The 20,315-nt window shown below is 42.7% G+C and overlaps 1 protein-coding gene and 1 long non-coding RNA gene across 3 annotated transcripts in view; both read left to right on the top strand.

Annotated features, from left to right (window-relative positions):
• LOC119496134 (pro-neuregulin-3, membrane-bound isoform) overlaps positions 1 to 20,315 on the top strand; it is a 403,417-nt gene that overhangs the window by 187,281 nt on the left and 195,821 nt on the right. The gene's annotated exons all lie outside the window — the stretch shown is intronic.
• Positions 5,531 to 6,188, top strand: LOC119496136. The gene is made up of 2 exons (XR_005208647.1): positions 5,531 to 6,026; positions 6,083 to 6,188. It is a non-coding gene; the product is annotated as an uncharacterized LOC119496136 (long non-coding RNA).

Here is a 20,315-nt window from a genome sequence, read left to right as displayed (position 1 = left end):
AGAACTGATGGAAAAACTGTGACTGCATCCAGAGTGAATGAATTTTCTGGAGATAAGGCTGCATTTTCTGGTTCACATCTAATGGCACTTGCGGTGCCAATAATAGTCTGGTCCCGAGCATGTGAATGCTGGAGTGTCGGTATTTTCTCTTCAAAGCGTTGAGGGATTTACTTACAGGCAGTGTCAGTATTTACATATCTCTCCCTATCTCTGTGTCTCTGTGTCTTCCTCTCATAGCAGGTTACTGCAGTTTAAAATGGTTTAAAGGGTACTGAAAAAACTGACAAAACAATGGCGGACTAATACACAACAAAGTTAAAAACAAACAATAAAACCAGCCGTATCTCTGTGAAACATTCAAGCAAAAGCCAGGGTGACAGTAGGTTTATGTTTAAAGCTTCAGGTACTCTCAGATCTGTTGGAGCATATCTGATATCCTCTCATTTAAACCACGCAGCACCATTAGACACATTGAAGCATCAGGCATGTGGCATTCAGGCCCCGTGTTAATGCAATGTGTCTCGAGGACAATGCTTCACAGACAGACACGCAGAATATCCACGCATGGACGCACACCTGCCTACTACTGTGCAAGATACCTTCTCATCTAAACCTCACCCTGCTGTGAGCGTGTCATACCTTCCACATTCATCTTCTCTCTGAATGAATTGACAGTGTTCTTAAATAGTAAATAGGTGACATTTGCTCCATTCTCTTTGGAGAGCTTCTTCACACGTCAGCCAACACTTCCCTGGAAGTGTTCCATATATTTTTTCCAGTGTGCAGGAAAACAAAATGGTATTTAAAACATATAAATTTGTACTTGAGCGACGCCGCACTGTATCATTCAGACGTGACAGGAAGCAGAACGACGTGACAGGGATGAGAAGGTCACGCTGACGTTTAGAAAATGAAGTCAGAAATTATGGCTCTCCAAATGTGTGGTGAATATGTTAGCCGTGCCCGTTGGGTATAAACCTGCAGCTCTACCTGCATTTTTGCTCATACTCAGAATTTGAATTAAAAAATGAAAACTCAAAAATCGAAATGAATGATAGAAGACGAGTAGTAACGCGAGATTTAGCTAACTTATAACATTGGGGAAATCATTTTACTGGAAAGCACATAAACACTTTGAGTGAATTAAACCAATATGTGGTTTGTCACAGTCATCAGTTTGAAGTGAATCTAGCTGCACTGAGTGAACTCTAGTTGCTTCGCAGTACCAGCCCTGCTGAAATGTGTCATGATGCCGGCTGACGGTAGATAACTGCTCAGTTCGTCTGTCCTCCATTCAACCCTCACAGCGGAACGTCAGCCAGTAGTTGGCTCCGGACCCCATCAGGTGGTGTGACTCATCCATTTCATCATCAAATTAGATGGCTGCATGGCTGTGAGCTGGTGCCTCTCATCATGACGGGGCATGGTTTAATGGCTGGTAGTAGATAGCCTTGCTTTTTTTTTTCTTCTCACCATCTTTCACTCCTACTCTCCTTCTCTGACAGCAATTAGTTCTCTCTCTGTGGAATGGCTTTGCTGCAAATCAAAGTTTGGTCTTGGCAAAGTTGTATATTACTTTACATTGTTACAGCACTAAGAATACTACTAGAACTACTACTGATACTACTAGTCAGGTCAAGTCAAGCTTATTTGTAAAGCCCAAAATCACGAATCACAAATTTGCCTCGGGGGGCTTTACAATCTGTACAGGATACGACACCCTCTGTCCTTTACAGTACGACTCTCTCATCAGATAAGGAAGAACTTAATCAAAAAAACCCTTTTAACAGGGAAACATTTTTAGAAACCTCAGGAAGAGCAACAGAGGAGGGATCTCCCTTCCAGGATGGACAGACGTGCAATAGATGCCGTGTGTACAAAGTAACAGCATAATGAAAATACAACATAGACATGTACATGTATAATGTGAACTTATGTGAGAAGGTGGATCCAGGAGGATGAAAAGCAGCTTCCAGGCGTCGCCAAACAGATAGAGCCAGAACAACATGACCTCCTCTCCACGCCAAACAGGTAGAGGCAGAGCAACACAACCTCCTCTCCACGCCAGATAGGTAGAGTCAGAGCAACACGACCTCCTCTCCACGCCAAACAGATACAGCCAGAGCAATACGACATCCTCTCCATGCCAGATAGGTAGAGCCAGAGCCACACGACCTCTTCTCCACGCCAGATAGGTAGAGCCAGAGCAACACGACCTCCTCTCCAAGCCAAACAGGTAGAGCCAGAGCAACACAACCTCCTCTCCACGCCAAACAGATAGAGCCAGAGCAACATGACTTCCTCTCCACGCCAGATAGGTAGAGCCAGAGCAACACAACCTCCTCTCCATGCCAGATAGGTAGAGCCAGAGCAACACAACCTCCTCACCACGCCAGATAGGTAGAGCCATGGCAACACAACCTTCTCTCCACGCCAGATAGGTAGAGCCAGAGCAACATGACCTCCTCTCCACACCAGATAGGTAGAGCCAGAGCAACATGACCTCCTCTCCACACCAGATAGGTAGAGCCAGAGCAACACAACCTCCTCTCCACGCCAAACAGATAGAGCCAGAGCAACACGACCTCCTCTCCACGCCAAACAGATACAGCCAGAGCAACACGACCTCCTCTCCACGCCAAACAGATAGAGCCAGAGCAACACGACCTCGACATAATGTACAGTGATATTCTTTTTTTTTTTTGGCTCACAACGACTACTGTACTGTACATGTCCCTTTTACATGTTTTCTTGGCAAATCATCCATTCAGCTTTTGGGAATGTGCAGCAATTGAGGCTGAAACATATGTGGAAGGAAAAGAAAATTGCTCAGTGTACCAGAAAACTGGTGGAAGCAGAGCTGTCGAACCGTTAAGAAAACAGGCTGTGATTGTTTGGTGAACCTGAAAATGGGCCTGGATGGAATTCATCCAAAACGGAACAAGGGACTGGAAGTGAAATTTTGTAAACAGCCGCAGGACGTCACCGTTCAGCCCACATCTATAGCCTGCTGGCAGCATATACAGTATAACGGGAAGGAATTAGTAGTTCATAACATCAGCCTTACATACTGTAATTTGATATTGGTAATTTTAGTTAAATTACTTCTTCCACCTATGTGTGATTTGAAAACATATGCAATTAATTTGCTGTGTTATTTCAGCGTTCACTTTATGGTTTCTCTACCACCTTCTTTCTCATAGCTTCTTTTTTTAAACAGAAATGAAGACATTAGGACTGAATCCATGAGCTATTTTGTTTAACACAGATATTAAAAGCTCACGAGTTGAGTATTTCTTATGGGAAATGACTAGTGTACTGTGTGACTGTCTGTAAAACTGGGCAGATGGTATGAATATTAATAATATATATGAAAATATTAAATGTGAAAAACACTGAAAAAATCATAGCATAAACATCTGTCCATACATACTGTCAGGTGATGAATATAAAAATTGATAAAATAGAATTAGAGGAGAATTCTGATGGATTTAGTGTTTGAATTTGCTGAACATTATGTTGACATTTATTTATTTATTTACTAATATTTCAACTGGATGTATGAAATAATCTGTGTAAGTAAACCGATCAACTGGATCTCATGGGAAGGTGAATGAATATTGTGACATTTTAAGGACAATCTGTGTGTCATCTACATTTTAGGCTTTTCGCCATCATTTAATGCCACGTTGTTACCGTGAAACAGTCGTGGTTATGTTTAGGAAACAAAAGCACTTAGTTAAGTTTAAGAAAAACATCATGGTTGGGCTTGAATTAAGTATGTAAATTAAGTAACATAAGAATGGAAACACGTCACAAACGTCCCTTCAAAATAACTCAACAAGACTTTGGGACACCAACAACGTTGAAAGTCCTGTGTTTGTTGGACCCATCCACCTCCCCTCCCTCCATCAGCAGTCTCTTTCACTTTTTATTCGATGTCTGAGCTTTATTCTAGCTCTGAGCGTGGCATATTTACGCAGATGCTTTTACATTGCAGTCAGTACAGACTACATGGCGTACAAGGCATGACACGCCAAAAGTAAGAACGGCATTCTTATTGCACGCAAAATGGCTTACAAATTGCCCTATCATTCATAAAACCCATACAGAGAACACACTGAATATGTCAGTTACTGTCCGATATCCGTAGAGCACAGATAAAGTAAAACTGAAAACTAATCCCTGTGTGAATATGTTATACATATACACAGCGCAGTGTAATATAACGATGACGTCCATGTTTCCAGATCCCATGAATTAATAGTGATGTATGAGCATTTTGAATGAGAGCCAGTGATTGTCTATGTCAGGATATTAGAGGAGATACCATTAGGCATGGAAGCATTTCTGACATTAAACAGACATGATATTAGCAGTGTCATTATCCGCAGTCACACTCAACCAGTCTGGCTATCATTGGATTTAGCATTGTTATCAGCTAATCTAAATGGGCAGGCTAACGGTCCATTAGCATTTCCCCCAACCGCTTCCGATGGATGTGCAATCAGAGTATTGGCATCCTCTCACTCAGTGTATATGGTCTCAAATCTCAGCTCGCGATGCCACACTTTCCTATGCATGCACACACTCAACCCATTCCACTGATGACTGTTCTCAGTTGCCTTTTATTTGTTTTTTGTTTTTTTTAAATCCAGCAATTATAAAAATGCAAAAGCCAGCCAGAGATTTTTATATGCAACACACCACCTACACACCGAGAGAGAGCAAGGACATTTGGATTCGAACAAACTTTGCAGTCTCAAATGTCAACTGCCAGGCAACAAAGATAACTTAACTTTAAGTACTCCGACTGTATTAATTAATAAACAAACGGTTCCGAATGATAGACTCATGGCTAAATTTGTTCTACCCAAGAGGCTAAGACATTTTTAATGAGAATAAACATCTGTCTCCTCTGTCTCCCACTGGGAAGCACATGACAAGTGTGAAAAATAAAAATAGTTTATTCATGAATCCCACACCAAGCAGTCGGTAACATAACACCATGTACGGTACCGTATATCTCTCAAAAGACACACCAAAGTTACCATTTATTTACAATGTATTATTCAGCATGAATACTGTAAGCAGGTTTTTATCATTTAATTATGTATAATTTAAAATAAAGTAATAAGAAACCATATAACAGCATGAATATATGTGCTCGCCTGTGTTTGTACAGCACCGAGGCGACTGCTGATTTATGGCTGCATTCCTAGGAGTTGACCGTAACTAAAGAGATTGACAGAGTCTCTGGGGAGTTGCATAGGGTGCAGTGGTTGTTGTGGTCAAAGAGCATGCAGTAATTACAGCCAGAGAGAAAGGCAACCAAAGCCCCGGGATGTACAGTATATGGCACTGTGAAAATTCCTCCTCCGAGTTAGCGCTTAACATGAAGGCCCTCTTTGTCTTCGGAAAAAAAGCAGCAAACATTCAAGTCATTGAAAGAGATCACAGCTCCTGTTTGAAATTCCATCCCACCAAGAGGGAGGGATAAGGAGAAGAGGAGGAGGAGGAGGAGGAGGGGGGGGGTGAAGACAAATACAAACAGGGTAAGAGGGAGATGGAGGGAGAAGGAAGAGTGGCTTTAAAATGGAGAAGAGAGGTCAGAGCTACCTTTACGGTCTTCCAGCTGGATGTGAAGGATGTGTTTTGACGTGTTCGCATTGAGCCACCTATTTTTAAACTCCCATGAAAACATGTGTGTTTGCTTATGTGCCCCTGTAACTAATTCATGGACAGGTGTGTGTTCATGGATGATGGATGAAGTAACCGAAAGCCTAACTTGAGTAAAAGTACATATATCCAAACAGAAAATGACTTTAGTAAAAGTTAAAGTCACCTATTAGGGGAAGGAAGGCATCTCCGTACCCACTCCCATTGGAGAGTTTTGGGAGCAGGTGTGAGGGGAAGCCACACACCTGGAGCTGATCTCCTCTTCAGGGACAATCAGCAGAGCTCATTTGGTGTGGCACATGCTGTGAGTGAGGAGCTCTCAGTCTCTTCTACACTAGATCTCCAGGGTGAACCTTAGTTATATGTTGAGCGGGTGAGCCGGCTAGCGGCCCGGCTAAGATAGCTTTTGGTTTGCCGGTTACGGGGTTAGGGCTCCTGAGGAAGCTAGATTTTCTGTTGTGTTTGTGAGATTATGAGTTTGGGTAAATAAAAACCCTGTTGACCGTTAAGCTGACTCCGTCATTGATTGCTGTTCTTCCACTACTATCCACTGTACTTCTACTACTTTTCCCTGTCCTCCGTCCAGTCCTGTTACAATTACTTCAGTAAAAGTATCTGGTGTTTTCTGTACTGAAATATCAAAAGTCATTTTCTGATATTAAATGTACTTAAGTATTGAAAGTAAAAGTGAAAGCAAAAATAAAAGTCCATCCTCTTAACACGTACACCACCTTAAAAATGGAGGCTACATTACACTTGAAGAAAAACAAAGTCTTCACAACTTAAAGGATTTAAAAAACAAAATCCAGTTTTTCCTTTCCTAGTAGTAGCATGTAGCATGATCTGACTTGCAGCCTGCCTGGACTTGAGCAGGAATTGAAACTTAACTACGGCTTTGAGAGCTCTTTGTTTACCATCATGCAAATGATGTAACGTGCAAGCTGGAACCACTGAATCACCAAACCTGCTTGCTTGCAATAGTAACGTGTAACGAAGATGCTTAGAAGAAATGTATCAGAGTAAAAGTACACATTTTATTTAGGAGATGTAGTGGCGTAAAAGTGAAAGTTGACAGAAAAAAATTAAAGTACAGATACTCCCAAAAAGTACTGTAAAAAAGTACTATTACTTTGTTACATTGCACTACTGTGAATGTATGTGCGTCCACATGTGGACTGCATGTTACGTCTCTGTTCGACTCGACTCACTTTCTGGTACCAGGTCCTTTTCTCTATCTCGTTTTCTACTGCTTCCCCTGATAGTACCCCCTCATTGTAGGCGAAATTCTCAGCTGATCACCATAGCAACGGCACATGAAACTATCGTGATATAATTTTCAACGAGACACTCGCTGAACCATTTCATCGGCAACCACACAGAGGAAGTCTGCACTTTTTTTGCGAGCTGCCATTTCTTTTCTTTTTTTTTTAAAATCTGGGTCAAGTGAATTAAAAAAAATGCAGTCGCTATTGAAGGTTGGCTATTTAAAAAACGGCGTGTTTGTGGCAGGATGTCCCGTGTCTTCGCTTTAGTGAAGATTCTCTCTGACCAATCAGTCGTCTGCACTGTTTTAATTCCACCTTCTAGAATCGGATCCTTGACTGAGGTGGTACTAAAAAAAGTACTAGCTACCTTTTCTAATGTTTAACGAACTGAACTGAATTGAACTGGACTGCTTGGAGATAGTTCACATGCAGATTTGTTAAATCGTTAGTTCACCCCAAATTGCTGCATTCTCTCACCCACCCTGAACAGTATCAAGCCCATTAATAAGGCAGAAGTGTCAAAGACAAATGTCTTAAAACCAAAACGATCCGGATGGCTAGATACCACTAGAGTTAAGCGAGAAAAGGCTTTTTAAATCAGGTGAACTGATCCTTTAGGCACCGCATTCATGAGGTAGGGGCCTCCGTGATGAGAACTGTAGACAAAAGAGAAGCTGGCAACTTCAAAATAGTTTCTATTCAACCAGTACCTCTTTATTCCAGAAGCTGACCTCTGTATTCTCACACTTTTCAAACTATTTCTCTTCTACAGCCACATTACAGCTTCTATTTATTTATTTTTTTTAAATTAAATAAATACATCCACAAAGAGATGTACCACCTGATTTCAGTTGACCAATGCCGCTGTAATTCCTCCCTAATCTCTACAGTAAAACCTGAATGCGTTTTAATGACTCACTGCGAGCGCTGTCCTTGGTGCTGAAATGTTTCGGCGCCTCTGCGAGCTCGTCGTCTCCGGTGCTGAATAGAAGCTTTTGCTGTTTTCGTTTTTGATGTGCCATGTTGCTTTCATTGCCCTGAATACATGTGTGTCCTTCTTTACCCCTTTTTTTCTGAACTAAGCAGCTTGCAATGGAGCTCAAGTGCACTTTGGGTGTGAATTTGAAAAGCAATGACAGAGTATCTGTGCAGAAGGTTGCACACTGAAAAGAGCTTACAGAATATGGTAGGCTGGGCTGGATGAACACACAAATATGGGAAGGCTCTACAGAAATGTGAATAGACAAGAGTGTGTACGTGACAGAGAGAGCAAGAGGAAGCGTTTGTTTGTGTTGGGTGGAGATGGGGGTGGGGATGGAGGGGCATTCGGACCATTAGTGCTAGACACCGGTGCCTCATGGAGCTCAATCATTGGGGGAATATGTTGTGGAGCCATACTGGAACTCCCAGTGGACTCAATTAAACACAAAAACATACAGTATACAGTGAACACATAGTTGCCCACTAAGGTTATCACAACACTAAGATTGTTAATGATGAGGCTGATACTATCACTAATTAGCTGTATCGGCATCTTTATTGAGCTTCAGCAGCTTTGCATAATTATACACTTCTCAATCTACATGAGATCAAATGAAAGATAAAGGAGACATGTAATTATGGCAGACATATGTGAGATGTTTCACCGTGTGGACCAATAATAATAACAGAGGCTCTGTTGTTGCTTTCTTTGCCCGCACAAGAGCTGGTTTTTAAAAATGTCCATGACCATTTTACAGCTATTTTTGGCCTCTGGCTACATCTGGAGTCTATTAACCCCGTCCTGACCTTTCCCGGCCGTTACGTGGATTAAAGGTTGTACGTGTCCAATATGTCAGCAAGAAAAATTACATTTCATTGTCGATTCAGATGAAAAAAAATCGATTCAGATTCTGATTCATGTTCAGACTTTAACCTTTGGATCGTTTCTGTAGGTTATTAGAATTACTGAACTCACTGCTGAGCTTCATGCATACGTGTGTGTGTGCGTGTACAATACGATACGTACGTTAGGAGTGTGTACGACAAGGTGCTGCTCCGCCGTGCTGTCAGACCTGCTCATACTCTTCTAGTCAAAGTGTGCTGATGTACCATTAAGGCTTTTATTTGGACAGCAGCATGGTGTGTAATAGACTCACAGCTCAGCGTGTCTCTGCTGCCTCACTGTGTCTTTTCCACTTTCTTCCCCTTTTAACTCTCATCCACACTCACTCAGTATGTGCTGAGGTTTGTGTCTGTGTTCAGTTGTGCCGCCGTCGCGTCTGTCTCAACCATAACTAAAATGTTCAGAGATAACAAGAAGGAGATGAGGAGGCAGAGGGACAGAGGGGATGTTCTTGACAAGCTGCTAACTAGTGGCCCTTTTTCACCGCAGGAACTTTTTTCCAGGAACCTCTGAGGGCGCTTTTTTGGTTCGTCGGAATCTGTGTTAAATTTATATTTTTGGTTAGTTTTCTATTTAGTCTGGTTCGGTTTCACAGTGCACAAATCAAAACAGACCACATCAAATAATGAATTAGCTGAGGGGGGTGTACAAAGGAGCAAATTCATCTTTTTTCACTTCGATTTAGTACTGATCGACTGCACGCAACTCCCTTCTCCAGTTTGTGACTTTATAAACGTTTGCCGACGTTATTAATCATATTCTGTGTGTTCTCTTCGGCCCAAACATCAAGCAAACATCGGACCTCTGCAGAAGTCCAGGTCCGTCCTCTCCCACTCATGTTAACCTGTCGTCTGCCATCTCAACAAATGCTGCGCAGGCAGCCTGCGTTTTGGTTCACCTCTCACAAGCAGTCTTGGTTCGGTTGTTTTACTGTGTTCACAACTGCCCAAACAAACCGTACCGGAGTTTGCTCAAAGAGGACTTAATGTTGGCTTGTTAAAGCGGCGTCGAAGGACTCAGGGATGTTATCTGCACGTCAAACGCAAGTCTAGTTTTAGTTTTCATTCCATAATTACCAAAAATCATGCAACATGTCTTCGTGATATGTTACGAAAAGTTATTCCTCATTTATCAATCGTTCTCCTACGAATGCCCAGCAACATGTGTCGATTTCAGTCCGTTACATCCATGCAGTCTTTTCAAAATAAACTTCTTGACGTCTTCCATCAGGAAACAACTTGGTTAGGTTTAGGAGAAGATGATGGTTTTGGGTTAAAATAACTCCAGAAGTTGAGACTTTTGGTTTCACACGGGACACAGACAGCGGTCTTATGGGTGAAAGTCCAGTGTTTTCTTTATACTTCCTGGTTCACTGATACGTAGATTAAATACAGATTGATTTTGTGAGATGTATACGAATTACAGTGCATTACTTTCCACAGGTATAGCTACAAACGGTGGGATAGCCTGAATCATGACATATATAGTGTTCTTGAGGAAAACACTCAACGGATCATCGGTACGCTGGTCAAAAATCCCCCTTTCCACCTCTGCATGTCGTCTTTTCAACACCCATTCACCCAACACGGTGCAACAGTAAATTACAAAGAACAGTTGCATTGCTTCTCATAGCTTTTTAAAATCATTTATCCTTCTAATCTCCACAAATCTTCAGATGTGGTCAAAATAAATACGCGTAAAACATCCCTTTATCTCTGATTTAGTCCCACTGTTCAGTTCCTGGGACTATTTGTTCATAACAAGCCGTGTTCCGACAGTTCGGAAAGCCCAGGAGCAGGAGTTTCTACTACAAACCCTCGGCGATCAATAACAACTTAGAAACCTATACATGGCCCAGATGTGCTGTTGCATTATAGCACAGAGATAACACCCAGATCAATCGACAGCTGTTTGGAATTAGGCCAGTCGCACAACTAATGGGAAAAGCAGTTGGGGTAAAGAGACTGCATTGACCAGCAGCACCTTGTTTAACAGCAGACCTGTGAGCAGCAAAGACAAAAGAGAGAAGCCGATCTATCAATAGCATTAATAAATGAAACCGGGCTTCATAGCAAACTACAAATCTTGCCCCCCCTCCCCTCCTCACGCATTGATTTTTTTTCCCCTTCTCACTGTAGAATTGCCAGCTAAGCTTTTTAAACGCTCAGGTGTAATTGTTGCATTTAGGACAGAGCGATATCGATCAGCGTTACCGAGGCAAAAGAGCCACTTCGTATGGAACATAATGTCAGAAAGCAAGCACAACGTAATGAGGGGCCATTTGGACTGCGTCTCATCTTTCCTAATGGTCCTAGTCATTTCTGTTTCCAAAGGAAGCCCACCTCTCTCTCTCTCTCTCTCTCTCTCTCTCTCTCTCTCTCTCTCTCTTTTGCTCTTTGATCCGTCGAGCAGCTGCATTTAATCCGTGCTTATTTCTATTTGGGTCAGAATGATTAGGATTGATGACACGCAGAAGAGCGTGCGTGTTAGATGGTGCAGTACGTGTCTGTGTATACACCTGAGTGTGTGAGTGCCAGAGGTAGAACAAGTGGCACTACAGTGGCAGAAGAAGAGAGATTGCCATCAGCGGATGTGTCGGGCGCAGCTCGCTCGCTTCACTCATGTCAATAATTTTAGCCCGGATGTGCTGGTTGGAATATCTTCACCCGGCGAGGTGATTGAAAGCAGATTGGTTTTAGGAGTGTTAGGCGGAAATACGGTCGAAAGAAGGGACACGGAACAAATGGAGGAAGCAGGTAACGCTCAAGTGGAAATTAATTGGAAAGAGGAGGGGATGAGGAAGGATGGGTGGAGGGCACGAGGTTGTGAAGAAAGAGAAACTTGTTAAGGAGACAAAGAACAGAGAGACATTAAATGTGATGTTTAGAAATCAATATAACCAAATTAATACAAATGCTTTTAGTGATACTGATACGCAGATGGGTGACACATTATGTAAAAATAAAAAAGTGTTTCATGAAGGTGTTGGGCCGCCGTGAGCCTCCAGGACAGATTCAGCTCTCGTCAGAGATAATCCAATCTTTCCTTTTTTCAATCAGTATTTTGGACAACAGAAAAAAAAGATTGCACTGAAATGTGATAAATGATTATATCCCAGTCCTGTTAGGTAAACTGTGGATGCTTTGATGAGTGGGTCCCCATTCTGTTTGTATCTTGTGATGCAATCCACATCTCCCTGACTGCAGAGACGGCATGCTAATGTGGCTTTTAGATTGTAGCAGTAGATTAAAGTTTGATCATGGAACCAGTTAGCTCCTAAATCATCCTAAAACATTTAGCTAATTGTATATATATTTAATTATGAACTAATATCTAATTTAGCTCTTACATTTAAAGCCACTCTGTTTAGCATTTTAAAAAGTTCATATCAAAACCACTGTGACTGACAGCGATGTTTGCTGAAGTGTGTCTACACAAAATGTCCCCTGGCAAAATCTTAACAATTCAGAGTTTCAAAACATTCACAAAGTTAGCTTTGCAAGTATTTGATGAGGTACAGTAGCATTCAATGTGTCTGTTGGGCATTAAATTATACACACGGTATACGCTTGGGTGAGGAACATTCAGGGGCCAATTCACAAAAGGATTGTGCTGCTTTTGCATCCACTAAACCGGCACAAATAAGACAAAAATAAATTCTCAAAGCACCCATAAAGGGTGGGTGCTAACAGCGCTAACAGCGCTAACAGCCACTTGCAGTTACAGTGAAATTATTAGTGTCTTCAAAGAGTTGTTGGGAACTGAAGAGCGTTTATAAAGGGTATCTGCTCAGACTCTTATTTTGGGATGACAGGATGCAATGAGTAGTGTCATGAAAAATAAATGAATAAATGAATTTACGCTGCTGTGCCTCGTGCATAAATGTGCATTATTGTTCCTGCTGCGGTGGGATCGCTGCCGGTATTTAACAAACTCAAGAAATGTCTCAAATGTTATGATGTGTTCTCTGAGGTGCAGATGAGCACAATGAAAGGAGAGAAGCTAAATGGGCCCAAGTCCGACCTGAGCCTGGTCTATGAGGCCCGAATCGACTCAGTGATGAGTCTCCTCAAGCGCATGTATACGTTGCCACATGGATAATTGCAATCAGCTGCAAAACATTCAGGGCGTGGTTGCGCTGTAATATCGTTAGCACAATACCTTTTGTGAATCAGGCCTTGAGACGCGGTTGAAAATGATGCACAACTCATGGTGCTATCAGCAGCCCCAATCCATTCTTTATGAACTCGCCCCTGACTGTAAACAGAACCATGTCTGTTTAAAAGACTACTCCACAGTGTACCTTTATGAATACCATTTTTAGATTCAAAACTTTACTCACCCAAGGCCCGCACAGTTTATATGGAAACTCCTATTCATCAGGAACCAGCTCATTGTTCAGTGCATCTGCTGACGGTTGCTGAGCAGCTCGCCGGGGGGGAGGGGGGGGGCGTCAGCAATAATTATTATGAAAGAGAAGAAGTGTATGGTATGATGGAGAGACGGAGGCAGATAAACTGATAAATACAGTAGAATTGCTTTCATTGCTCGCCATGAAACGCTCTAAGTCTCTTGCCAACTATTTTGGTCTCTGTGTGTGATTCCCTCGTCTCCTCTCCTCTCACTCCCCGCTTCCACTGATGTCAGACTCATTTATTAAGCAGCAGCAGCAGACGAGATGCACCCCTGGCTGCCAAGGCCTGGCTCCCCACCTCTCAGACTGTGTTTGAGGGTGTGTGTCGTACCCCCTGCAGAGGACCACACTCAATAATGCATAGCTGCAGGCCCTAACTAGAGCAAGCCGAGGCCCCCACTGCTCTGCAGGCGCAGCCTCCATTTTGTCCCAAAAACAAAAGTGCGTAGCTTGCATCACATTCTTTTCCTTTGCACACGCTCAGACTATATTACAAAGAGACATGACATCTATAAAACATGGATCCTAATTACAGAGAGACACAAGGAAACATGCGGGGCCACAACTTCACAATGAATTACTTACAGTTGCAAAGCAGAGCACATGCACCTCTATTTCTCCTTCTCCAAATGCAACGGTGCATTATGAGAGCCGTTTTACCCTGTCAGCTCAACTTTTAGATGACAAATTAGCTGCAGTATCACACCGAGAATGACCTAACCCACGCAGACAGTGCTGCCTCTGCAGGAGTCACTTCAGGTAGAGTAAAGCTAAAAGTAAAGTGGAAAGAATGAGCATAATATTCAGATTAAGTTGGGATGCTACTTTGTTTAGAAGACAGGATAGAAAGCACCTTCAACAATGCAGTTTTTTTTCACACTGATCTGTAGTTGGTCCATTCTCCATCAATCCACTTCCCACTCTTTATCTGGGTCGCGGTCGCAGCAGGTTGAACAAAGTGGTCCTGATGTTTTTCTCTTCCTGGGGGATCCTGAGGCATTAACAGGCCAGTTTGTTCTGAGTCCGCCTCTCCTCTCAGTTGGACATGTCCAAAATACATAGGGGGTTGAGGGGTTGGGGGTATTTTCACCCGGGGTTCAGTTTCCTGTTGGATGTTGCATGTTGCTTACATGTCCCCAAATCTGGTGTACGTGCACACTTATTACAGTTAATCAAGCAAGCAAGAAATAAGTTTGTTATAAGTTGTTTTTTTTCACAAATACAAATGATGCAGTTGCAAATGTCAGCAAGTATAACGTAAAAAATAGATTTCTCTTTTTCTATAGAAAACATAGAAATGGAACGAAGATATTCTGACATGGAAAAAAAAGTAATGCCAGCGTGAGCTATAGGATGATGTTGAAAATAACTGCATTTGTCCTGTGGGTGGAAATAAATAACACATGGATGCTTGTCTTGCCAGCACAGTTTTACTTGTGCAAGATCTGTACAATGTAAAAACAAGGAAAATTAATTAAACCGCCACAATAAATATTACATTGCTTACGAATCGATTTGATTTTCCTCTTTGGTAAAAAAACACTTTGCACATATGATAAGTTTTATATATGGATTCCAAGCCCCAAACTATAACCTGTAAATTGTGTTGTAGGTTGTCAGTGGTCACCGGTTGGCACTCAATCATCACTTGTCCTTGTCCGGTCTATTCAAACTCTCGACTCCGCAGCACCAGGTGACCATGAGAGCTAAACACACACATCTCATCTAAACAGCCCCTTGAGGACGACCTCAGATGCCGTCTCAGGACAATGTCCCTCTCTACACACCGGCCCCCCTCAGGGCCACAGGGCAGTAAATATCTAGTCCTTCTGCAAAACTTTTGCTTCTTTAAAGGGGAACTCCGCTGTCTTTACATGTTACAGTCAATGTGAGTCATGTGAATCGGTGTTTTTGACGCTTGACCCATGCTAGGGTCAGGATATCGCAGCTTCTTTATTTAAAGTCTCTTGTAAGTCCCCAATATTTTGGAAGTGTAACCCTAAAAAGCTGTCAGAAATGTAGCATGTTATCAGTGTTTGTAATCTTATTTTCTGTATTTCAAAAAGGCTTAAACAACTGAAAAATAGCATATTTCCAACAGTAAGTCCACTGGCAGACTGGTGGCAAGAGCAACACATTCTCACTCCCAACTCATCAAATACCAATTGAAAGCCCAGTTTGTCCAATACTGTTGCTAAAGGGTGACTCCGTGCGTCGGTCTCCGATGCCGAGGGGCGCTTACCAACGGCGGTATTTGACGAGTTGGGAGGGAGAGAAAAAAGTAGTCCTGAGAGTTAAATATAAGACTACATGTTTAGGTAACACGTGTTTGTTTGTTTTTTACATTCTAAATTTCAGATGCAACAGGTTGGTTGAACGGACATCTACACACTTAAGCCTCCGCCATGTTCACAACAGGCATTATGTCATCAGTTTGTCACTGACATCACTGCTTACGCGGGCCAATCATTGCATCTTTGCAGTCTAAGAGAAGCAAAGAAAAACAACTGCCGTAATGCATTCTGATCACATACGAATAGCAGCTCCACACTAACTGGGATTGTGGAGAAGTCAGATATAGGGAAAAGGAAACAGCCCTTCATTCATCCTGCTGAGAGAGTTCTCCTCCTAAAAGATAATCTTGCACGTTACAATAAGAACAAATGGAACAATGTCGTAAAGAAAAGCATTTGGCCTGCTGAGGTATCTGGATGAGAGGACACACACTGCCTGCAGCTGTGAATCTGCATGTTCGGCCGTTTATCTGTGTGTTTTTTTTTTTCCTGAAATCTGAACACAAAAACTGAAATCAAAAAGCTGTTATGCAGCACTTGATGATGCCGCTGCTGCTGCTGGTTATCGCTATGGGAACAGCGCTAGCTGGTCAACACCAGATGAGAGGGGATGAATACGCTTCAGCAGCCGGGGTCAAAGACTAAATTCTTCACTTTGCTTCCACACTGAAAAAAGAAAACAAAATGGCCGTAAGTTGAATGCTCCCTGCTGGCCGACCCGAGCATAAAGAACGCAATTAACGGTCTTGGTAGGAAGTGTCTGTTCCCTGACCTCTCATCTCACCTTCTCTCATCTGTATTCTGCAGCTCCCAGCTGGCCTACTGTCCTCTGCAGACGGAGGCAGCATTAGAGTCTGAATAGAAGTGAATAAAACATAGTGGGGGAAAAAGAAAGAAACATGTATGTCCTTTATACTGTAGAAAAGAAGAGAATAGAAACATAAGACTTAATGCAATTAAAGCTGAAGTAGGCAAGATTGGAGCAGTTATTTCTATAAAACGGTCGCTATATCGTGACAGTAGAAACTTGAAACAGGTAACCTGAAAAAATCATGTTCCTCTGTGTCCTCCGCTGCTCCTAACGTCATATGAAGGATTTCACAGACTGGAGGAAAACAAGCAGTCAGAGCTGATCTGAGGTCTGCTGTCCAGCTGCCGTCTATGAGAGCCGGCTGTCAATCACTTGCGAACTCCGACCAAACGGTCAAACTAGGCTGCGCTGATCAAATATGAATCAATATTCTGTTACGTTAATGCCTATTTCTCTCCTCAGATGTTTTCAGAATCATCTTGTAGTGCACGGTTTAGCTGTCAAATGAGAAAATTTGTGACACCGCCGCCTTTGTGAAATCTGGTGAAGGAACGCCAAGTTCCGGTCACATGACTGGAGCGCAGCCGATAGAAACGCTCTCTCAATGAAATGACCTGTGATTGGTCAAAGTCTCCCGTCACGGGCTAGATGTTCTAAAGCCTGAAAACAGAGCCATGAGGAGGAGCAGAAGTCTAGTTTTCTCTCAGAACACTTGAACTACAACATGCTGAAAGGTTATTATGGGATTTTTGCCCAATGATGCCAAAAAATATACTGACTACTGAAGCTTAAATCTGTGCCTTTTAGTCGGATAGAAAATGGGAGAAGAAAAAGGTGGCACAGGATAAAAAAAGTCTGCAAGAAAGGGAGAAGAAATTGTGAAGTTGTGGGAGGAAAACAAAGAAGAGGGAAGGGGGAAGAGTGAAAAACAAATAACGACATCCAGGCGAGAGAGGGGAACAAAGAGAGGAATGAGTGGGAGAGACAGCAGACACACGGCAACAAAAAGAAAAAACTTTTATCTTCAGTCTTTTTTACAGGTTTGAATCAGTGCAGTGAGAACATGAACCTGCTTCCAATACAAATCAAGTATCTTCTTAGTTTTTCTTGATTGGAGTGCAGCTCCACCTGCCAGACACCCAAACAGGAAGAAAATCTCTAAAACGAGTTAGTTTATCCTGCTGTTATAATACAGGATCATTGTGTCATTGTGAAGATAGCATTGCAGTGTGTGTGTGTGTGTGTGTGTGTGTGTGTGTGTGTGTGTGTGCGTGTCCTGGGATGAGTGATGGATTGAATTATCCCTTCTAGCTTTGGGTCGTGGTGGTGGTCCTTCACCACCAGTGCAAATGTGACAGGAAGTTATTGAGCCACAGTGTGTGTTTATGTGTGTGTGCGTGTGTGTGTGTGTGTGTGTGTGTGTACAGTGGTGATGGTGGGAGATTAATGCTAACTGAAACTGATGGACAGAAGCAGGGATACTCCGTCTGTGTCATGCATACAAAACAGACACAGAAATATAGACACACATAGAGAAATGCAGAGAAGGCTGGAAGTGGCAGCTGCGTTTGAAGTCCGTCCAGAGGATGACAGTGAAGGGCAGCAGACGTGACCCCGCTTATATAGCCAGCAGGGAGAGAGAGAACTGGAACTATTTATCTAGAGAGGAGGAGGAGGAGGAGGGGAGAGATGAGATGAGACAAGGATGGAAAAGGAAGAGAGGAAATGGGGATAAAAGAGGAGGAGATGAGAGGAAATGAGGAAAGTGGAGTGGATTCAAGGAAAGAAGAGAAGGAGAGGAGAGGGGAGGAAACTAAACATGAAGAGATCAAGGGAAATAATTGAGAAAAGGATAGAAAACCAAGAGAGGCCAAAAGAAGTGAACTTGAGGCGGGATTGGAAGATTGGAAGAGACTCAGAGTCTCTAGTGTCGGCCCCGGAGAAGGCTCCGTCCTCGAGGTCGAATTTGGAGGGTTGATAGGGAGCAGGTTGGATCTGAGGTAGCGAGATGGTTGGTAGGGGGAGAGGAGGTCTAAGAGGTGAGGACCAGGAATTTGTAATTGATCCGATGGGAGACAAGAAGCCAGTGGAGGTCTTTTAGGACCGGGGTGATGTGATGCCAGGATTAGGTGTGGGTTAGGAGTCTGACGGATGCGTTGCGATCCGTACTTGACAATTTGGCAGATATGGGGGTTGAGGGAGAGGTTGGGGGTGATGATCACGCCAAGGTGGCATGCCTGGGAGGAAGGGGAGACGGCGGTGCCATCAGGTTTCTGGTTTTGCTGAGGGTGGACTTGGAGCCGATGAGGAGGAGTTTAGTTTTGTCTTGTCTTGTTGCATCAAGACTTTTATTGCAGACAAGCAGAAGTCAGGCAGTTCTTCTTCTTCTTCTTCTTCTTTTGCTTCTTCTTCTTCATCTAAGATACCCTGTAGTAGAAGTGCTCCCGTCGTAACCGATTAAAACGCTTGCCTCTTGAAGAATGTAGTGTAGAGTTAACATAGATTAGACTCAGTATTCCTACAGTTTAAATTCACAATGACAGCAGTCATTATGCTCCTCCAGGTCGCTATGCACAGGTGTGTTTGAGTTCAGGCTGGTCCCATACACCGTTAGTAGCTTTACCTGCAAAAAGAAATGCCCTGTAATTCGTATATATATATCCCACAAAATCAATTCATGTGTAATCCACATAACTGTGAAAGTATAAAGAGGGTCAAACGCCATGTAGGGAGGAGGTCGGGTTGGAGAGGTTGGTCAATGTTGATTTATTTGTCATGTCAGTAACGTTACTTCTGTAGTTATTTTAACCCACACAACGATCTTTTCCAACACCTAACCAAAGTACTTTTGTTGCCTAAACCTAAGGAAGTTGTTTCCTGTGAAGACGGAAGTTTATTTTGAAAAGACTGTATGCATGTAACCAGCGGAAATGTACACGTGTTGCTGGATATTCGTAGGAAGATTTCATATAGCAACCGTTTTATGCAAATACGTTCATTTGAATGTATTCTGCAGCTCTAGAAGAGTCGTCTAATCTTTTCCTGTCAGAGATATTTGAGAAGTAGTGGGTCTGTCTGGTGTTGTGGGTCTAAGCAGCTGCAGCAGACATTCACCTCCCGCCTTCTGTGTCTAAATTAATGCTTTTGACAAGCTATTAATTTGGCAGAAATATGCAAACATGCTCACACACATTCATGCACCGCACATACAGATACACTCACACATCTCAACCATGGCTGCTATCAAAAACTATCACATGCTACACTCCACCAGTTGTCCTCAACTGAATTCAAGTCCATTTTCTTCCAGCGCTGTGCTGTCAGATACCAGAATACATATTCTGCTGTTTAAACATCGAGTAATTGTGGAGAAACCAAAGGGATGCAATTTAAAGTAGATCGATTACAAAGTAAATTGGACCGCAAATCTTGTGTGGGTAAAAAAATAATGAAAAAGATAAATGTGAAGAAGAGTAAAATGGAGGAAAAAAAAGGCAGCAATGAGGGAGAGACAGTGAAGTAGAGGGAAGGGGTCGAGAGCACAGGCACAGTGGAGATGGGGATAGAATTACAAAGATAGGAAGGAAGTGCCATATACATGAAAAAGACAGACAAAGACAACGTTATGGGGAGAGAAGGGAGGATGACACACTCAGACGCTGAATGGGAAGAGGAGCTGAATGGCAGTGAAGTGTGTCAGAATTACTCATGAGCATTTAGACTGCAGAATTATAGCACATAAATAGACTCAAACAGTGGAGGGAAAAAAAGCTGGCCTTCATTCAGTACAGGGTGTAGTCAGCGGGAGAGAGAGAGAATAAAGGAATGACGAGGCCGGGGGAGTGCGTAAAAGCTACTACGTGAACTTTCATTTCATGTTGATGTTGGCGGTCCCTGTGGACAAAAGCAGTAGTGTTCCCGAGCACCAGAGTCCCTTTAGAAAACCCTTCATTTGAATGCTGCCGGG

The sequence above is a fragment of the Sebastes umbrosus genome, chromosome 10 (genome assembly GCF_015220745.1).
Source record: "Sebastes umbrosus isolate fSebUmb1 chromosome 10, fSebUmb1.pri, whole genome shotgun sequence".
NCBI lineage: Eukaryota > Metazoa > Chordata > Actinopteri > Perciformes > Sebastidae > Sebastes > Sebastes umbrosus.
This window is presented reverse-complemented; position numbering and strand designations above follow the sequence as displayed.